Consider the following 19,697-nt stretch of genomic DNA (forward strand, 5'->3'; position numbering starts at 1 on the left):
TTAAATTTAAATTTGTTCTTATCATCTAGAGCTTTGCAACTTCAGCATATATTTTTCTTCCTTCCTTATTAAGTCAAGAACTTTCACTTTTTCAATGTATGAAAATGCATTTTACGACTCCTCTTTGGTTTATCCAAATTGCCAGCATTACTAACTCTTGTGCTCTGGGGCCATGATTAAGTAAAATAAGGGATTCCTGAACACTAACACTGCAATACTGCCAGTCAATCTGACAGCTGAGATGGCTACTAAGTGACAAAAAGCGGGCAGCACGTACAAAATGGATGTGCTGGACAAGGGGATGATTCTCGTCCCAAGTAGGACTGACATTCTACCACGCTTTTCAGAACAGCCTGCGATTTAAAACTATTTCTGGAATATTCAATTTAATGCTTCCAGATGATGTGGTTGACTATATCTAACTTAAACTACAGGAAGCAAAACTATGGATAAGGGAACTGACTACTATACACTTTCTAGGAAGAGATAAAAAGCTGAATTCACTTTTTGCTGTAAAGTACATGCAAGTCATCTAGAAAAATAAACATACCTGAAAGAATGAAAGGTTAACACTGTAAGAAAAAAGAGCAGGCAATTTGAAAAGAAAAAGTGGAATAAGCATCAAAGGAAATTCTGGGCTTTGTTAACTGAATTCACAAGATGTTGGATTAAGAGCCATTCAAAATTATACCACCATATAGCAATGTCCTACATTATCTGCATCTGATTTAAACACAACTCAATCAGCAACACTACTGAGTAGGAATAAATCTAGTGAACCATAACCTTGCTATATAAAATACTCTCCTAAAACATACCAAAAAAAACCAAAGTGTGAAATCCTGCCTGCCATTGTTACAATAAGACAACTATTACTAGGATTCTGTGAAGAATATACAATACCTATTATTGTTATTGTAATAAAAATGAGACCAGCCAGCCTATCCTACTGAACCTACATTCCTAACAAAAAAGGAGAAATTGCAGAGTGTTCCTAAGAGTTGTAATAAATGTTAATCATAATTTACCATATACAAACTAATTTATTTTGGGCTACAATATATCAATCTAGATACACTAAAATATCCCATCTATAAATTTTAAACAGTCTTTTCAATTAAGTCTCCAAATATGCCTCCCAAAGGTACAACATCTTAACTCTCAGAATTTTATCTTATTCATGAATGTTAATTTTATATGGCAAAAGGGATTTTTTTTTTTTTTTTGAGACAGAGTCTCAGCTCACAGCAACCTCGAACTCTTGGGTGTAAGAAATTCTCTCGCTTTCGCTTCCAAGTAGCCAAGACCACAGGCGTCCGCCACAACACCTGGCTATTTTTTTTTGTTGTAGTTGTCATTGTTGTTTTAGCTGGCCCAGGCTGGGTTTGAACCAGCCAGCTTCTGTGTATGTGGCCAGCGCCGAATCCACTGAGCTACAGGCACCGCCTAAATTAAGAATCTTGAGATGGGAAGATTAAACTAGATCATTCAGGTTAGGTCCAATGTAACTACAAGGGTCTTTATGAGGCAGGGATGATGTGATGAAGGAAGCAAGGGTAGTAAGTAGTCAAAGAAAGAAATCTGAAGACATTAGGCAGTTGGCTTTGCCACAAACCAAGACATTAGGCAGTTGGCAGTGCCACAAACCAAGGAATGCAGACAGTCTCCAGAAGAGAGAAAAGGAAAGGAAATTAATTCCCCCCCTAAGACTCCAGAAGAAATAGACCTTCTAACACCTTCATTTTAATCCCACAAAACTCATTTTAGACTTGTGACTACCACAACTATTAAGATAATTTGTGTATAAATCTATGTTGTTTCAAGTCAGCAAATTACAGTAATTTGTTACAGCAACAATAAGAAACTAATATACCAGCTGCACCCCAATTATCAGGAAAAAAAAACCTAAGGCAGAGTAGGAGAAAAATATAAACTTTAGTTTGTTTGCCCAATAGTCTTGTCTTCTGCCAAGAAAAATACATGCACTAAAAGGAAAGTATCTTCCACTATAATTCTCGAATTTGGCTGCATGTAAGGCATCATTTGGAGAGCAAAGCTCAGTGGCTCACATCTATAATCCTAGCACTTTGGGAGACAGAAGTGGAGGACTGGTTGAGTCCAGGAGTTCAAGACTAGCCTAAACAAGGGCGAGACCCTGTCTCTACAAATAACAGAAAAATGAACTGGGTACAGTTTGACTGCAGTCCCAGCTACTTAAGAGGCTGAGGCAGGAGAACTGTTTAAGCCCAGGAGAGTATGAGGCTGTAGTGAGTTTCAGCGAGCTAAATCATGATGATTCTGACATTGGGTCCCAATTCAGGCTGTGAATTGGTACTGTGAATCAGTACTATGAATCAGTACTATGAGGGTGGGGGTGGGCTGTATGTTTGAAAACCAGTCAAATGGTTTTTACAAGCAGCCAGGATTGAGAATCATAATTCCATCTAAAAACCAGTGTTTTAGTCACCCAAGAAACTACCAGCACTTCCAGATGTTACTAGAAGTTCCTGAAATCTTCCACCAATAAAAATGGGACCTTGAATTCATTCACTGGTTTAGTATATGTTTTGCTGACTTTAACAAGAAGTTATCCTTGGAAAAAGTTGTGGTGGAAATGGTCAGGCGGGGTGTGCACCTGTAGTCCCAGCTATTTGAGAGGCTAAGGCAGGAAGACAGAGTGAGCCCCGGAATGTGAGACTGCTGTTAGCTAAGCCGGCACTCTTGCCTGGGCAACAGAGAGAGACTCTGCTTCCAAAAAAAATTTTAAGAAATAGTTGTGGTAGGCAAATCCCTAGAAGTGGAATTACTGATCAAAGGGCAAGGGATTTTTGTTTTAACTGTGATAAATACTGCTAACTTGCTGTACAATTTCCATCTCTACCAATTAGGGATCAGCAAATTTTTTTAAAGCCTGCCTAATGTGATAAGCGGAAAATGACACTTCACTGCTGTTTTAATTTGCCAGCCTCAATCATTAGTAAAATAAAATACCTTTTCACAGTTTTATTGGCAATATTTTGGTCTGCCAATTACTTACTCATATCCATTTCTTTTCTTTTTTTTTTTTTTTTTGCAGTTTTTGGCCGGGGCTGGGTTTGAACCCACCATCTCCAGTATATGGGGCCACCACCCTACTCCTTTGAGCCACAGGCGCTGCCCCCCATTTCTATTATTTTTTTAAAAGTTAATTTTTAAGAACTTCTTCTGTTAAAGAAACTGACCTTTTGCCTGTCGCAAATGCTAAAATATTTTCTCCCAGTTTGTTGCTGTTATCTTTTGTCTCTGACTACTTTAGGATACAAATTTTATTTTTTATATATATTTTAGTGTACTTATCTTTTCTTCTATGGTTTCATTAGAAAGATCATCCACACTCTAAAATTATAAAAACATCTAACTCTACTTTTTTTGATCTCCCTGCACAGAGTGTCGTGGCATCATAACTCACAGCAACTTCAAACCCTTGGGCTCAAGTGATCTTCTTGCCTCAATTTTTCTAGTAGAGACAAGGTCTCACTCTTGCTCAGGCTGATCTCAAAATTCAGAGCTCCTGCCTCAATTTTTTAGTAGAGACAAGGTCTCACTCTTGCTCAGGCTGATCTCAAAATCCAGAGCTCTTGCCTCAATTTTTTAGTAGAGACAAGGTCTCACTCTTGCTCAGGCTGATCTCAAAATCCAGAGCTCTTGCCTCAATTTTTTAGTAGAGACAAGGTCTCACTCTTGCTCAGGCTGATCTCAAAATCCAGAGCTCAAGCAATTCACCCACTCTGCCTCCCACAGTGCTACGGTTACAGGTGCAAGCCACCACGCCCAGCCTAACCATACTTTCTTAATCTAATACTTTAAGAATTTCATTTTTTACATTTAAGAGGTCAGATTCTAGCCTTTACACCCCATATAAGTGGCAAGCTGTCCTGACATCATTTATTGCTTCATTCTCTTTTCACTGGTGAAGTCAGCACACTATCTTTTAACTCATAACAAATATGGGAAAAGAAGAAAAAATTATATATGTTATATATATGTTTATATAATGCAAGTATATGAAAATTGCAAAAGAACCCTAACACACTATAACTTCCAACACTGTAAACAATAAATGCCCAATTCAGTTACATATAGTATACAAATTCCTTAATAAGGTTATGAAATAAGAAAGTAAGCAATATCTCCACAATATCAAAGTATGAACACAAATACACGAAATATGAAAGGAAGCATACTGTCTCCACAATGCCCTTTGCAGAAGCAACACGGCTGTCACCAGGTTGGCTGATTTCCTCAAAAGCAGTGAAAAATTCTCCCTAGCAGTTTCCTCCCATGTTTGAATTCAGCCTTGTAAAATATTTGCTACCACAAGGTGGAGACAATTTGATAATTGGACTATGGGTTACTAAAACAGGAACAGCCACAGATATTCTACAAATACACTCTAATGGTAAAGAAAACCTGCTTCTAAATTCTTGGGTTTATAGGGGTTAGTAACTTCAGCTGATAATCCAGTTCCTCATTTGTAAATTTAAGGCTTTGTATTCAGCAGTCTCAAGAGCCCTCTTAACTCTAATATTCTGTAGATCAAAGCTTGTTTAAACATTCTTGACAGTACAGTGCCTAAAGACAGTATTGTTTCTCTTCAGCTAAAAAAACACTCTACCTTTAGCAACTTCTTTCAACTTGAATACTTACACCACCAACCACCACCAGTTGTTTCCTCCGATCTTTTCAAAGCAAGTCAGAAAGAGGCGTACTGCACATTAAAATCCACACATCTCACTTCCCGAGTCACAGCCAAAGCTTCCTGCCTTTTTCTACCTTGTCTTAAAATAGCTAACCCCATACTTCCCCACATCCACCTGCCTCGACTGAATATAGACAGAGAGTGCAAAAAACATGTATACACATTTTAAGAAAGGAAAGAACTATTAAATTTGTAATATCAAGTCACATTTGACTTCTGCAATTACAAGAGGCGCTCATGTGACTTTTGTTGTCAGGATATATTAATATTACAATACAGTTTTTTCCTTTCTTAAAATGTGCGTACATTTTTATGGCACTCTATATTTGAAACAACAAATTAGCTACAGATTCTCCTCTAAACTGGTAGTCTTAATGCTAAAGTCCGCATGTCTGGGTTTTTTTTCACCTTTTTGGTTGTTGTTGTCCAATTCTGTTTCTTTAGTTTTTAACTGTCCCTTTGATAAGACCCTTACACTGGTACTCATCAGTTCTAATACTTGTTCCTCCTTGTTCTCATCTCCAGGACGCGCGCGTGTGTGTGTGTGTGTATCAAAGAATATGAAGATTTTTCTGTCTCTAGCTGCTTTTCAAAAGGGCTATTCCAATTACTATTAGAGTCTGGCAGCATCAGCCTTCAACGTTTCCCTCTCTTGTCTTTTTTTTTTTTTGAGACAGAGTCTATGTCACCCTTGGTAGAGAGAGTGCCATGGCATCATAGCTCACAACAACTTCAAACTGTCTTAAGCAACTGTCTTGTCTCAGCCTCCCAATCAGCTGGGACTATAGGCGCCCACCACAACACTTAGCTATTTTTTTGTTGCAGCTGTCATTGTTTAGCTGGCCCAGGTCAGGTTGGAACCCACCAGCCTTGGTGCATGTGGTTGGCACTGTAACCACTGTGCTACGGACGCTGAGCCATCTTGTCTTTCTTAATTTAATTATTTTCTTAGGTTGCTACCTTGCCACAAATTTAATTTGTTAGCAGATTATGCCTTTTCTAGAAAAGCATTAGTGTATTTTCAGTGACACAAGGGAATACTGCTGTTACTTCCTATATTGTTAATTGCTAAAGTTAACATAGACACTTGGACAAATATATTTCTCTTCTCAGGAAAGTATAACAATTTTGGCTTATACCACTTTTCGAAAGTTGTTGACTCTTGGCATGTGTAGCCCCGGATGAATAAAAGTCAGTAGTTAGACTTCTCTTTTTAACTTTGTCATTAATTCTGCATTTCTTTAAATCTTTAAGCTTTAATTGTGTTTGACATCTCTCTCTCAAAGACACAGATAACTGATCTGTCCTGCTATTGTCTGCAGATATTTACTTATTTATTGGGGGGCCAACCACATAGGGTGATAACATGGAGCAGCAGTCAGTAGTAAGCTGGCTACTGTCACATTGGCATGCTCCCTTGTGTACAGATTCCCATGGTCTTGGCAGGGATATGAAATGAAGCTACTTATTGAACAAAGGTATTAAAACTAAAAACAATTCATATTAGAAATGAATGGTGGATCATTTACTAAAACTTTTTTTCTCACTGGCACACCAATATTGTCTTAATTATCCTAAATCAGTTATTCCAAAGATTGTTCAAAAGGTTAACGAAACTGACATTAATAATGCTATCAGTAGGCTGGGTGTGGTGGCTTGCACCTACATGTAATCCTAGCACTCTGGGAGGCCAAGGTGGGTGGATTGCTTGAGTTCACGAGTTCGAGATCATCCTGAGCAAAAGCAAGACTAGGTCTCTACTAAAATAGAAAAACTGAGGCAAGAGGATTGCTGGAGCCTGAGTTGGAGGTTTCTGTGAGCTATGATGCCAAAGCACTCTACCTACAGTGACAAACTGAGACTCGGTCTCAAAAAAAAAAAAGTTACCTGTAGCATACATAATTGTAATATTAGCTTTCCCCAACATGATGGAGACTTCGGAAAAAAAAAGTTTTCAGGAGACTACATTAGTAAATTATCACTGGTTATCCCCAACTCATAAATGGAACCTATACTACAGTACAACTATGCTTATTATAACATTAAGAACAGAGAACTACTCAATGTTTTATTTTTTGTGTATGTGTGGCAATTTAAAAAAGGAAAATTGTTGGCTTAGTGCCTGTGGCTCAAGCGGCTAAGGCTCCAGCCACATAACACCTGAGCTGGCGGGTTCGAATCCAGCCCGGGCCCTCCAAACAAAGACAGCTGCAACCAAAAAATAGCCGGGCATTGTGGCAGACGCCTGTAGTGACAGCTACTTGGGAAGCTGAGGCAGGAAAATCGCTTAAGCCCAGGAGTTGGAGGTTGCTGTGAGCTCTGATGCCACAGCATTCTACCCAGGGCAACAGTTTGAGGCTCTGTCTCAAAAAAAAAAAAAAAAGTAAAATTGTTAAGAGCCAAAAGTTGTATTTCCAAAGTACCCCAAACCTGCTACTGGCTCCTGGAACAGAGCCCAGGATCTATGAGCACTGGGTGGTGTTGCTTGGCAGGGTTCACCATCCCCTTCCTCAGCACAGTACCATCTTTTACCCTCCAGGAAAAGCAATGTTTGGAGCCTACATTATTTGTGTTTTTCTCACTGGAGTAAGAAATATAGGTGTGTCTGCAGAGGAAGGAGTCTGAGTGGCAAAGCCAAACAGTCAGGGTAAGACTTCAGGAAACTGGGGGGCTGTTCAAGGTACTTCTGCCCTTTTTTTCTTTGTTTTTTTATTTAAGTGGATTTAGAGGATAGAAATGATCTGTGTTACATGGATGAACAGTGGAGAAGTCTAGGCTCTGAATTTACCCATCACTTGAAAAAGTGCAATGTACCCAACAGGAAATTTTTCATGCTGCACCCCACTCCAATCCTGTCTACCCTCTTGACTCTCTACTTCCCACCCGGCTACAATGAGGACTGTCTCCATCCCAGTACTCAGAAGAACGTGCCTATGGGAGGATGAGTGACTCATGGCAAAGAGGAAGGCTGCCTTCTGGGCTCCCCACTCCCAGCTGCAGAGCTAGTCTGTGATACTGAGAAAACACCTGGTGCCAGGTGCCAGCATCTCTGGGAAGTTACAGAGGAAAGAAAACCTTCACAGGTTCGAGACCAGCCTGAGCAAGAGCGAGACTCCATCTCTAAAACTAGCTGGGTGTTATGGCGGGCACCTGTAGTCCCAGCTACTCGGGAGGCTAAGCCCAAGAGTTGGAGGCTGCTGTGAGTTGTGACGCCACAGCACTATACTGAGTGTGACAAACTGAGACTTTATCTCAAAAAAAAAAAAGAGAGAGAGGAAATCTCACTGCAAGGTGAGAAGGCCATCCCTCAGAAACCATCCCCCTTGCTCACACCTTCTATGCAGGGGACTGGCATGGCCTTTCTCTATTGCCCTAGCTGGCCCCAAGCATGTTCTCAGAGCAGGAGGGCAGTAAAGACACAGCACTTCCAGCCCTCCCACCACAGTGACAGTATGGCCATAGAGGAGGCAGGAAAGGAGGACAGCAAAAGCCAGGCAGAGGGTCATGATGATGATGAAGACATATCCCCAAACTGCCCAATGACATAGAAGACAAATAGCTGGCCGCATTCGGAGCAGATGGAGAGTAGCAGGGAGCAGGCAGCAAACTTGCTGTCATCCCATGACGCAGGTCCCCTCCAGGAGGGCTTCCTGCTCTAGCAGTGAACCTACTGAAAAAGCAGAAGAAACTGACCCCAAGTATCATCTACACCAATGACACAGGCAAAGAAGGCATGTTGCCAGTTTGAGGTAAAGCTGTCAAAAACAATGCAGACTTCCAATGAGGCCTAACAGTGTGGTGGCCCGGGAGCTACATGGATGGCTGTGGTCTGCTGGACAGCAGAAATATGATGACTCCAATGGAGATTAGGACAGCTGTCACATACTCCCAGGGCTTATGGCTGCACGGAGACAGCAGCTTTCCCATCAGTATTAACAGGGATCACCTTAGAGGCTTTGGCCGGTATTTGGGTGGGTAAGCTGATAAACTTGAGAACTTCATATTGGTACCAGCTGCTAAGTACATTGGACAGGCTGGCAAAGGAGTACCAGTACTTGGGTGCCTCATGCCAGGGCTGCTTGCAAAGGATGCAGGAGAGGAGTCACGATCCACGTCAGCACATGGTTCATTAGCACCAGAAACTGTGAGTCCATGAAGCACTCAGCTGGTGGCTATGGCCCAGAGCTGCAGGCCAACCTTCTTTCCTACAGCACACCCCAAGTGAGGGAGACACCCAGAGCTCTGCAGCACACCCTAAGTGAGGGAAGACACCCAGAGCTCTGCAGCACACCCAAAGTGAGCGAGACACCCGGAGCTCTGCAGCACACCCCAAATGAGCGAGACACCCCGAGCTCTGCAGCACACCCCAAGTGAGCGAGACACCCCGAGCTCTGCAGCACACCCCAAATGAGCGAGACACCCCGAGCTCTGCAGCACACCCCAAGTGAGCGAGACACCCCAAGCTCTGCGGCACACCCCAAGTGAGGGAGACACCCGGAGCTCTGCGGCACACCCCAAGTGAACGAGACACCCGGAGCTCTGCGGCACACCCCAAGTGAATGAGACACCCGGAGCTCTGCGGCACACCCCAAGTGAGGGAGACACCCAGAGCTCTGCAGCACACCCCAAGTGAGGGAGACACCCGGAGCTCTGCGGCACACCCCAAGTGAGCGAGACACCCGGAGCTCTGCGGCACACCCCAAGTGAGGGAGACACCCAGAGCTCTGCGGCACACGCCAAGTGAGCGAGACACCCGGAGCTCTGCGGCACACCCCAAGTGAGCGAGACACCCCGAGCTCTGCAGCACACCCCAAGTGAGCGAGACACCCAGAGCTCTGCAGCACACCCCAAGTGAGCGAGACACCCGGAGCTCTGCAGCACACCCCAAGTGAGCGAGACACCCGGAGCTCTGAAGTACAGAAGAGCAGCTTCAGGCCTACAACTTGGGGGTGGTCTCTGCTGTCTCTGTCCAAGAAGCCAGAGAAACACCATCAAAGGCCTTGGGCGCACTGCCAAACAAATAGGCTTTCACCAGGGGAAAGCAGAAACCCCTGCCTGTCTCCAGGCAGTTCTTCCACCTGCTGGAACTATTGCACCAGGAGGTAGCCAGGTACCATAAAGCTGGCAAAGCCAGGAGCATTCAACAAAAAACAGAACTATAGCTGGGCACATGACTTCAGAGGAGCTTGAGGAGTCTTCCCTTCTCCTCCCAGGCAGGAGTATGCATCCAGCACCACCATGCCCACCACATGGCACCCCTGGTCCACTCGCAGAGAATGTGAGCTCCAGGACCTTGCATTCCCTCCAGCGCCTCCAGGCAGTGTTAATGTGGTAGACAGTACTTAACTGTCAATACTTAAGAGCCTTTAACAACATATACTTTAATACTTTCCAGTCACATGAGGATGTTCCTAGAGGACAGTACCTCACAGCTATTTTGTTTTAAAGGCATCTTTACACTAACTCAAAGAGCCCTGCTTTGCTTACAAGTATACTAACTGAAAGTTTTAAGATAAAAAATAAAAGAATGGACTCATTAAAACTGAACAGATATAATTTCCAATCTTCTAAGTATGTTTTTAAAAACAGAAATTTTCTGAAACTAGTATAACTCTAATATAAAACAAAACTACAATAGTAATTTCCAGCCAAAATAGTAATACAGGTTTAGTAGCCCTAATCCAAAAATCTGAAAACTTTTTGAGTACCAATGTGATGTTCAAAGGAAATGCTCATTGGAACATTTCAGATTTCTGGATTAGAAATGCTCATCTGGCAAGTATACTGTAAATATTCCAAAATCCAAAAAAGTCTGAAATGCAGAACTTCTGGTTTTAAGCATTCTGAAAAGGGATACTCTACGGATAGCAGCTGTTTTTCCTATTCCCTCAGGCCCTTGTCATATAAACAATCTACAAAGTGCTAGTTTTGTTTTTACATACATAATGAAAGTTTGGGATAGTGTCTATAAAATATATAAATACTTAGCCCAGGTGGAAAAAAATTAACAAGGTATGTCACCCCTAAAAAAAATAAAATCAGGCTGCACAGTGGCTCACACCGTTAGTAACCCTAACACTCTGGGAGGCACAGACGGGTGGAATGCTTGAGCTCAGGAGTTTGAGACCAGCCTAAGCAAGAGCGAGACCCTAAAATAGAAAACTAGCTGACAAGTGATCCCACTGCAGGCTGGGCAGGGGACTTGAAGAGAAACTTCTCTGAAGTAGACAGGCGCACGGCTTCTCTTCAGAGAAGAAAATGCTCATCATCTTTAATCATCAGAGAAATGCAAACCAAAACTACTTTGAGATATCATCTAACTCCAGTAAGATTAGCCCATATCACAAAATCCCAACACCAGAGATGTTCGCGTGGATGTGGAGAAAAGAGCTACAGTGCTGGTGGGAATACAAATTAATACATTCCTTTTGGAAAGATGTTTGGAGAATACTTAGAGATCGAAAAATAGATCTGCCATTCAATCCTATAATTCCTCTACTAGGTATACCCAGAAGACCAAAAATCACATCATAACAAAGATATTTGTACCAAAATGTTTATTGCAGCCCAATTCATAATTGCTAAGTCATGGAAAAAGCCCAAGTGCCCATCAATCCACGAATGGATTAATAAATTGAGATATATGTACACCATGGAATATTATGCAGCCTTAAAGAAAGATGGAGATTTGACCTCTTTCATGTTTACATGGATGGAGCTGGAACATATTCTTCTTAGTACAGTATCTCAAGAATGGAAGAAAAAGTATCCAATGTACTCAGCCCTACTATGAAACTAATTTATGGCTTTCACATGAAAGCTATAACCCAGTTATAACCCAAGAATAGAGGGAAGGTGGAAAGGGAGGGGAGGGAGGGGGGAGAATGGGCGGAGGGAGGGTGATTGGTGGGATTACAGCTGCAGTGCATCTTACAAGGGTATATGTGAAATTTAGTAAATGTAGAATGTAAATGTCTTAACACAATAACTAAGAAAATGACAGCTGCAGTGCATCGTACAAGGGTATATGTGAAACTTAGTAAATGTAGAATGTAAATGTCTTAACACAATAACTAAGAAAATGCCAGGAAGGCTATGTTAACCAGTGTGGTGAAAATGTGTCAAATGGTCTATAAAACCAGTGTATGGTGCACTGGTTATGTACACCGCTGTTAATGTACACAGCTATGATTTAATAGAAGAAAAGAAAACTAGCTGGATGTAGTGGCCATCACCTATAGTCCCAGCTACTCGGGAGGCTGAGGCAGGAGGATCTCCTAAGCCAAAGAGTTCAAGGTTGCTGTGAGCTATAATGCTAGTAGCACTCTACCCAGGGCAACAGAGTAAGACGCTATCTCAAAAAAAAATAAAAATAAAAAAAGTAATGGGAGAGCGAGGCTGGAATGCTATACCATCAACCAAACTTGTGAAAACTAGGGTTACAGGACAGCCACAACTCTTCCCACACCATTATCACCCTAACAACTTTCTTTAAATACAGAGACTCAAAAACCTGAGACAGTAGACAAAAAATCATCCCTACGATCCAAGCCAAGATCAGTTCATCTCTCTCACCACTTTTCTTTCTTCACAAACACACCCCTTATATTTAAAATGTGCTCTATTGTTACAAAAATCCCTTTACCTAAATCACCTCTTAATGTCCTTTCAAATAATCAATAAGCGAGGGTGAGTTTTTCTTTTTCTTTTTTAATAGAAAACAAACTCAGAAAGGCCAAGAATCTTGCCAGTAGCGGAACCAGGCCTAAGAAACCACGTTAAGTCTCCTGCATTCAATTCTGCAGCTCCTCCTATGCACAACACTACCCCTTCTGGAATATAGTAAAGCCTTCTATAAAACATTCGGCTGGGTTCCAAGGCAGCGGTCCCAGACTGAATAAGTCTCCACATAGCAAACAGTGTAAATAGTGGGGTCTAATCCAATTACTGGCATGGAGGCATACATCTTTTTTTTTTTTTAAAGTGAAGAATTAGCTGGTTTTAAATTAAATCAACATGGTGTATGGTGGGAGAAACAAGCAAAACAACTCTTCTTAAAAGAAGCCAAAATGAAGTACTGTAGATTTGCACATTTCACAGTAGAGAAAGTGATAATACAGGGAGGAAGAAAAAGGGGTGGACAATTAAGAAACTTCATCATGATGTTTTATTTTTAAGAACTAAAATGAAGGACTTTCCCCAAATAACTGAGATTTTGAGGACAATAGCGTATAAAATAATAGAAGAGGCAGTGAAGAACTGTATTCACCCATCAAAAGGGATCACTCTCAAAACTGTTGGTTCTGGAATACAGATCAGATACCCAAAATCTCATGTCTAGATCTATTGGTGCTATGCAGTTTAAATTATGTGATTATTTTACCATTCACTTCTCACACCTACAATATCAAATAACTTCACCCAAACTATTTTCTAATGACCTTGAAAGAAGGAAACAATGTTTGCATTGTAATATCCATTGCAAAAACAAATTCTTTTCAAACATATGGGCACAGCGCTACGCTGAAAGTGTGAGAAAACGATGATCTTTATAAATCAGATAAAGCAGAGAGAAATGCTTATGGATAATATGACAAAATTTAAGCATCTCAGAGGAAGAGCTTCCAAAAAGGTGGGGTGAACATAGAGGACAGAATAAAGTTGGATTTGATCAGAATACAAGATAAAAGTAGTAGTCATTAACATTAGGTAGGCAGACTGGGTGCAGTGGCTCATGCCTGTAATCTTAACAACCTGGGAGCCCCAGGCAGGTGGATTGCTTGAGCTCAGGAGTTCAAGACCAGCCCCAGCAAAAGTGAGACCCTGTCTCTACTAAAAATAGAAAAACTGAGGCAAGATCTCTTGAGCCCAAGAGTTGGAGGTGGCTCGGTGCCCATACGACAGTGGTTACAGAGTGGCAGGTTCAAACTCAGCCCAGGCCAGCTAAACAACTGCAACAAAAAAACAGCCAGGCTTGTGGTGGGCACCTATAGTCTCAGCTACTTGGGAGCCTAAGGCAAGAGAAGTTCTTAAGCCCAAGAGTTTGAGGTTGCTGTGAGCTATGACGCCATGCCATGGCACTCTGCAGAGGGCAACATAGTGAGACTCTGTCTCAAATAACTAAATAAATAAATGAATAAGAGTTGGAGGTTGCTGTGAGGTATGACGCCACAGCACTCCATCCAGGACGACAGCTTGAGACTCTTCTCAAGAAAGAAAAAGATTAGGTAGGCAGAGAAGAAGTTAGGTTGGCCGACATGATGTCCTTGGGGCTCCCAAACCATATCACTCACCTGCATTTAAAGCACTATACAGTAGACTCAGCGCCTGTAGCACAGTGGTTACAGCGCCAGCCACATACACCCAGATTGGCTGGTTTGTATCCAGCCCAGCTAAAACGACGACGACAACTGCAACCAAAAAATAGCCGGCATTGTGGTGCCTGTAGTCCCAGCTACTCGGGAGCTGAGGCAAGAGAATTGCTTAAGGCTAAGAGTTAGAGGTTGCTGTGACGCCATGGCACTCTACAGAGGGGGACATATTGAGACTCTGTGTCAAAACACACAAACAAACAAACAAACAAAAAAACACTGTACAGTAATTTACTTGTCATCCCCACTTAGGCTATAATAAATCCCTTAAGGACAGAGACCTTGTTTGATTCATTTTTCTTTCGCTAATCCCTAGCACAGGGTCTGGTACACAGAAGACAATCAATTAATGTTTTCTGAAAGGCACAGTCAGGACAGAATGCTCTATTTATTATCTATATTTTAACCTCCACTATTTGTGTCCATCATTTACTCACTGTCTCTCAACAATGAATCTACTGTCTTTGTTTCTGTCCTGTGTTGTTGGGGCTGAGACTGTGCAACTTTATTTCACTAACTTCTCTGCCAGTCAGGTCCATGCTAAGTTTTGCTCCTAGAGGTAGTTAAATGGAGATGGGAAAACAGGAAGATGAGTGAGGGGACTTCCTTCCAGTTCCTGCCAGTAGTAACTGTAGTCCCTTGCTCTGGCAACAGCAATTGATTCACACTTTCAACTTCTTTCAGTTCTCCTAGAACCAGCCATATCACATGCCTTTATAAATACTGGCAGCAACTGAACAATGCTGACCTGACCTACTCAAAAGTCCAGCACCAGGTCCATGGAACCTCTCAGGTCTTAGGTTCTGATTACTGTAATGTTCCCTTTTTACTCTTACACTCATTCAACCAACTCCCTCTATTAAGTCCCCTCTGTTGAAATTCATATTGAAGTTTCTCTTTTCTCTACTGGACTCCAATACATTGTTAAATAAAGTGATTCTAACTATTCCCTTCTGAGATATCCTGCTGCTTCACTGAAGGGGAAAGTAAACAAAACTTGAGCTATTCTATAAATAAAATATATTTTATAAAGGATAACTTGAAACCTTCTAAATTTGTTTCTGTAAAGTTGTTTAAATGAGAGAGGAAATGAGTAATAAATAGTACAGGCTATTCCAAGCATCCACACCTACCTCCCTTTACTACAGCACATAACCTACAGAAAATGTTGAAATGGTAGAGTTGTTTCGCTGTTCCCCAGTTGTCTCAGTTCACATGTGTCTCTAACAGTGAGACTGTAGTGAATGCTGATTCTAGTATTTCAAGATACTTTATTTTGCTGTTGTTCAACAAGGTCCCTAAATACAAGCTAGCTTCTGTATCTAGTGTTTAAGGAAAGAAATGACAATCTGTTCCAACACCAAATCTCAGCTGAATTTAAAGGTAAGTTGCTCTGCCTTCTTAAAGGATTTTCAAATGTAATTTTTTACTGCATGTGACTGTCATTTAATGCATTGACTTTAGAATCTGACCTCTTCATAAAATACAACTTCGCTTACAGCAAAGAAACAAAAAAGAAACCTCCCTTGCAGAAGAGCCCATGAGCAACACATCTGCTGAAAACAAATTACCAAAATGCTTACCTGTTTTTTATTTGGCCTGTTACCTCACTTAACAGTATTCCCTCATTATATGACTTAATCCAAAGTTAATTTCAAAATATAATTTTTCACTATTACACTTAATACAAACTGATGTCTTAAAATTATAACAAATTGCACATAGAAGCAGCATGTTAATTCATTCTCAAAAAGAAACTAGAAAACATAAATTTAAGCAATAGGAATCTTTTCAGAATTTTTAGGAATCTTTTCAGAAACATAACACTAGGCCCAATCATACCAGTCCATTTCAGTCGCCTAACAACCATAAGGCAAAACAGAATTAAGAACACAGCTTTTCCTCCACACAGGATAAAACTGAATATGAACCACCATTTTCTTAGCACCTATCTCGTGCCTGGGAACACTGGAAAACACTCACTTATACTTAAATGCCAAAAGTGCCATGACCACAGTCAGCATATCATGCACAATCAACCAAACCATATTCACACAACTAGAAATACCAGGTAACAGTTTTAACCCCTAAGGAAAGTTACTTTCAAATAACTAATTTGCTTTTGTTCTGTTTCTGTTTTCTTCAGCTTCTTTCTGTCTAAAAAGCCAACTTCCTTTGTTCAGCTCCTAGGAACACTCAATTTTACAGAATGAGGTGTTGCCTAATCCTAGAATCACAAATAAAAGCCAAGTAAGAGCTTTAAAAAAAAATAATAATAACAGGTAATACATTAGGCAGAAAGAGTAGAAAACCAGTGGGAGAAGACAGGATAGCTACACCTTTAGGGAATTAACTGTTACTTGAACCTTTGCACCCCAATATTTTATGGGTACTGAGTTAAATGGAAATGTCAATAAGTTGCTCAACAGCAAAGATTTCAGAGAAACAAATCAGTTAAGAAATTAAACAACTGGTGTCTAATGGCAATGTCTGTCCACAAAGCATGTAACCAACACTGATTAAAAGTCAGTTACAGATATGTCTGTTTGTGCACAGTATACATAATCTCACAAATATTTTTCCTTTTCTACAAACTGCAAACTATGATGCATTTTCTGTTTCCCTAGAATCTAATAAATGAGTCATTATAAAAAACTATGCAGTGCTTTAAGTCATACTAGAAACACTGCCATAATTTTAATAAAGTGCATTTTAATGTTAACTCATCTCTCTTGCTGGAAGGAATTATGCGTCTCTGCTAATATATAGAAATGAAACTGTCACTGAAACATCTGGTTATATATTATTCATTAGGCATATATCACTTCTTCTCCAAAGACAGCATAAAATAAACACAAATCATGAATAAATCGGATTAAATAGACCTGACACCACAAACTGAAGGTCAGTAATGAAAATCCAAAGATGTTTGCTGACCTGGCCCATCCACTCAAACATGGGAACTTGTCTCAGTGTTCCACACACACACCGAAAAACTCAAAATTTCCAGTATTCTGAATATTTGCATTGTCTACATTATGTTAGTGATTCTAATTTGAAATTTTTCTGTGTGGAACACTGGAGGACCATTAGCTTACTTTCCAAATACTCAAATGGACTAGGCTCACTCAGGCAATTTTCCTTAGCAAATTCTCCACTTCATTCTCCATCTACTATGATTAACCTCAAACGTGGGTTCCCCGAAGGGTACCTGAGGGAAATAACTCAGATCCTTAGAAAAAGTGAAGGGCCATATTTGCTGTGCTACCCTTGGAAAATGGAATCTAACAACCCATAATTTTACTAAAAAGTAGGTTACGTGTGCCATCAAGACTTTAAAAAGATACCTGTTGATTGTAACAAGTATAAATTTCAAGGGGAAATGGAATAACCAAGAATCGTGTTGCTGCAATTTAAATTCTTTATAAATCTAAAGATCAAATTTCACTCTTAAGAACCAAGAACACCCATCTAAATTATTAAACCATTCAACAATTACACCAAATGCAAGCAGATTATCAACCTATACACTAAGTACACCAGCTGATCATCCTAGAACTACCAAAAGTAGATTATGTAATGCAAATCGCTCATACAAGAACGTCTCGATTTTTTTAATTTTTAAAAGACATAGCAGTATATTACTAAAACGTTAAATGTATAGCTATCCTTTTCACAGTAAACAAATTACGCACTGCAAAGAAACCTGATTTTTCAAACCCTTTTACAAAAATGTAAAGGCACACATTCTCTACATCTTCAGACGGGCTCACAAAAGATATACATAGGGGCTTCAAGGAAATTTAGTCTGTAATAAGTTTTAGTATGCAAATAATCGGAATGAATCTCAAAGTTTGAGACCAATTTTTACGAATACCATCTCGAGAGCAGGAAGGCAACTTCTGTGGGAGGGAAACGATCCTGCCCACCGGGACCAGGGCTCCCCAGCAAAACTGGGCAACAAGGGTCTCAGCGTACACCACCGGGTTCAAAACGCGGAGCTTCCACCACAAACAAGCCGAGACGCCCCCTCCCCCACGACTCCTCCGGGTAACCTCGCGGCTTCGCAAAGCAGCAACAGATACTGCCGAGCGGGAGGCTGCACTCCAGGAATGTTTGAAACAGGAGGGGTCTCCCCGCAGCCAACAAGCAACCCCGACGCCGAGCAACTCCTCTGCTCGCGAACCCGACTCCAGCCCCCGCGGGGGAAAGATCTCTGCACAAAGTGCCCCTACCCCACCCCCATAGTGAAGACACACATCCCCGGCTGCAAGGGGAAAGCCCAGAGAGGAAAAACCCGCATTCCGCTCCGTCCGCCTCCGGAGCGCGGCGGCCGAGAGGCTGGGGCCCCCGCCGGGGGAGGCGAAGGGCCCGCACCGCAGCCCCGGCCTCCGCGCTGGGAGCGCAGCGAGGGGTTCGCGGCGAAGAAGTCCTGGCGCACCGCAGGCTGGGTCTTTCGCAAACCTGGCTCACTCCCCTCTCATGACCCTCCAAGGAACGGGAACAATGAGAAGCCGCCTCCCCCGCCATGAGAGCCGCCGGGGGCGGCGGCGCCATCGCCCCTCACACCTCTCTGGACATACGCACACACACACACACCCCCCGGGTCGCCTGGCCGCCGGCAGTTGTCTGCACCCGGCCGAGCGGAGGCGCGTCCCAGCCCACCGCTGCCGCGCCCTTCGCCTGCCCACCCAGCTCACCGGCTCCTGCCCCAGCCCGGGGCTCCGCTGGCCGCGGCCGGAGCGAGACTCAGATCATCAGCCGCCGCGGCCGCCTGCGCCGCCGCACAATATGGCGAGCCTCGGCTTCCGCAATGGAGCTCGGGAAATACAACAGGGGCCGCTCAATATTCATGAGAGACGGAGGGGAAGCCGGCACGGCCGGCGCTGCGGGGAGGGCGGGAAGCAGCGAGCCAGCGAGGGGCGGAGGCGCGGCACGGGGACGTGCTCGGCGCCGGGAGGCCCGCGGCGAGGGGAGGGGGCGCCGCCGCGTGCCGGCCCGGAGAGCCCGAGCCAGCGCTCCGCCCCAGCCGGCCGGCCCCGCCCCCCGGCGCCCACCCCGGGCAACGCAGCCCCCGGGCAACGCCCCGTGACGCCGCCGCCGTCCGGTTCTCAACGTCTGTCTCCTGGAGCTCTTCTCGGTGCCCTCGCCTCGGCCCGCCCGTCGCGCCTCCTTTCCCAGTTCCAGGGCCTGGGGTCAGACTTCCCTCCCTCGACTTCGTTCTCTTTCGCCCCTCCCAACCGGTGGAAATCCTCATCTGCGGAGAGGCTTTCCATCTCCAGAACTTCACCTCAACTTTGCACCTTTCCACCCCTGTCCGACAGGCACATTTTTCATTCTGGCAGGATAAACCTGCAAGGTCTGATTTTTCCGGGGAAAATGACCTTCAGCTCCAGATATATTAGCATTCTGAGGGTACTCATCTCGTCGGCTCTCACTGTTTACCTTGCCCCTACTTTATTCCTACCTCTTTGGCCCCTTCCAGTATTATCTTCTGCTCCTGAGGGTGTAAAAAGTTACAGATTAAATAGATGAAACACAACCAATTAGCAAGAAATTATTGAGCGTTTAATGCATAAGCTGAAGAA

General features: G+C 42.7%; 1 protein-coding gene and 1 pseudogene across 1 annotated transcript in view; both read right to left on the bottom strand.

Annotated features, from left to right (window-relative positions):
- Window positions 1-19,123, bottom strand: part of RNF2 (ring finger protein 2) — a 48,246-nt gene extending 29,123 nt beyond the window's left edge. Inside the window, exon 1 of the mRNA XM_053607253.1 lies at window positions 18,810-19,123. The gene's annotated coding sequence lies outside the window, so the exon portion shown is untranslated. The remainder of the gene's footprint in view (window positions 1-18,809) is intronic.
- Window positions 8,046-15,959, bottom strand: LOC128596440 (adenosine 3'-phospho 5'-phosphosulfate transporter 1-like; annotated as a pseudogene).
- Window positions 19,124-19,697: the final 574 nt, after the last annotated feature.

This window comes from Nycticebus coucang, chromosome 10 (genome assembly GCF_027406575.1).
Source record: "Nycticebus coucang isolate mNycCou1 chromosome 10, mNycCou1.pri, whole genome shotgun sequence".
NCBI lineage: Eukaryota > Metazoa > Chordata > Mammalia > Primates > Lorisidae > Nycticebus > Nycticebus coucang.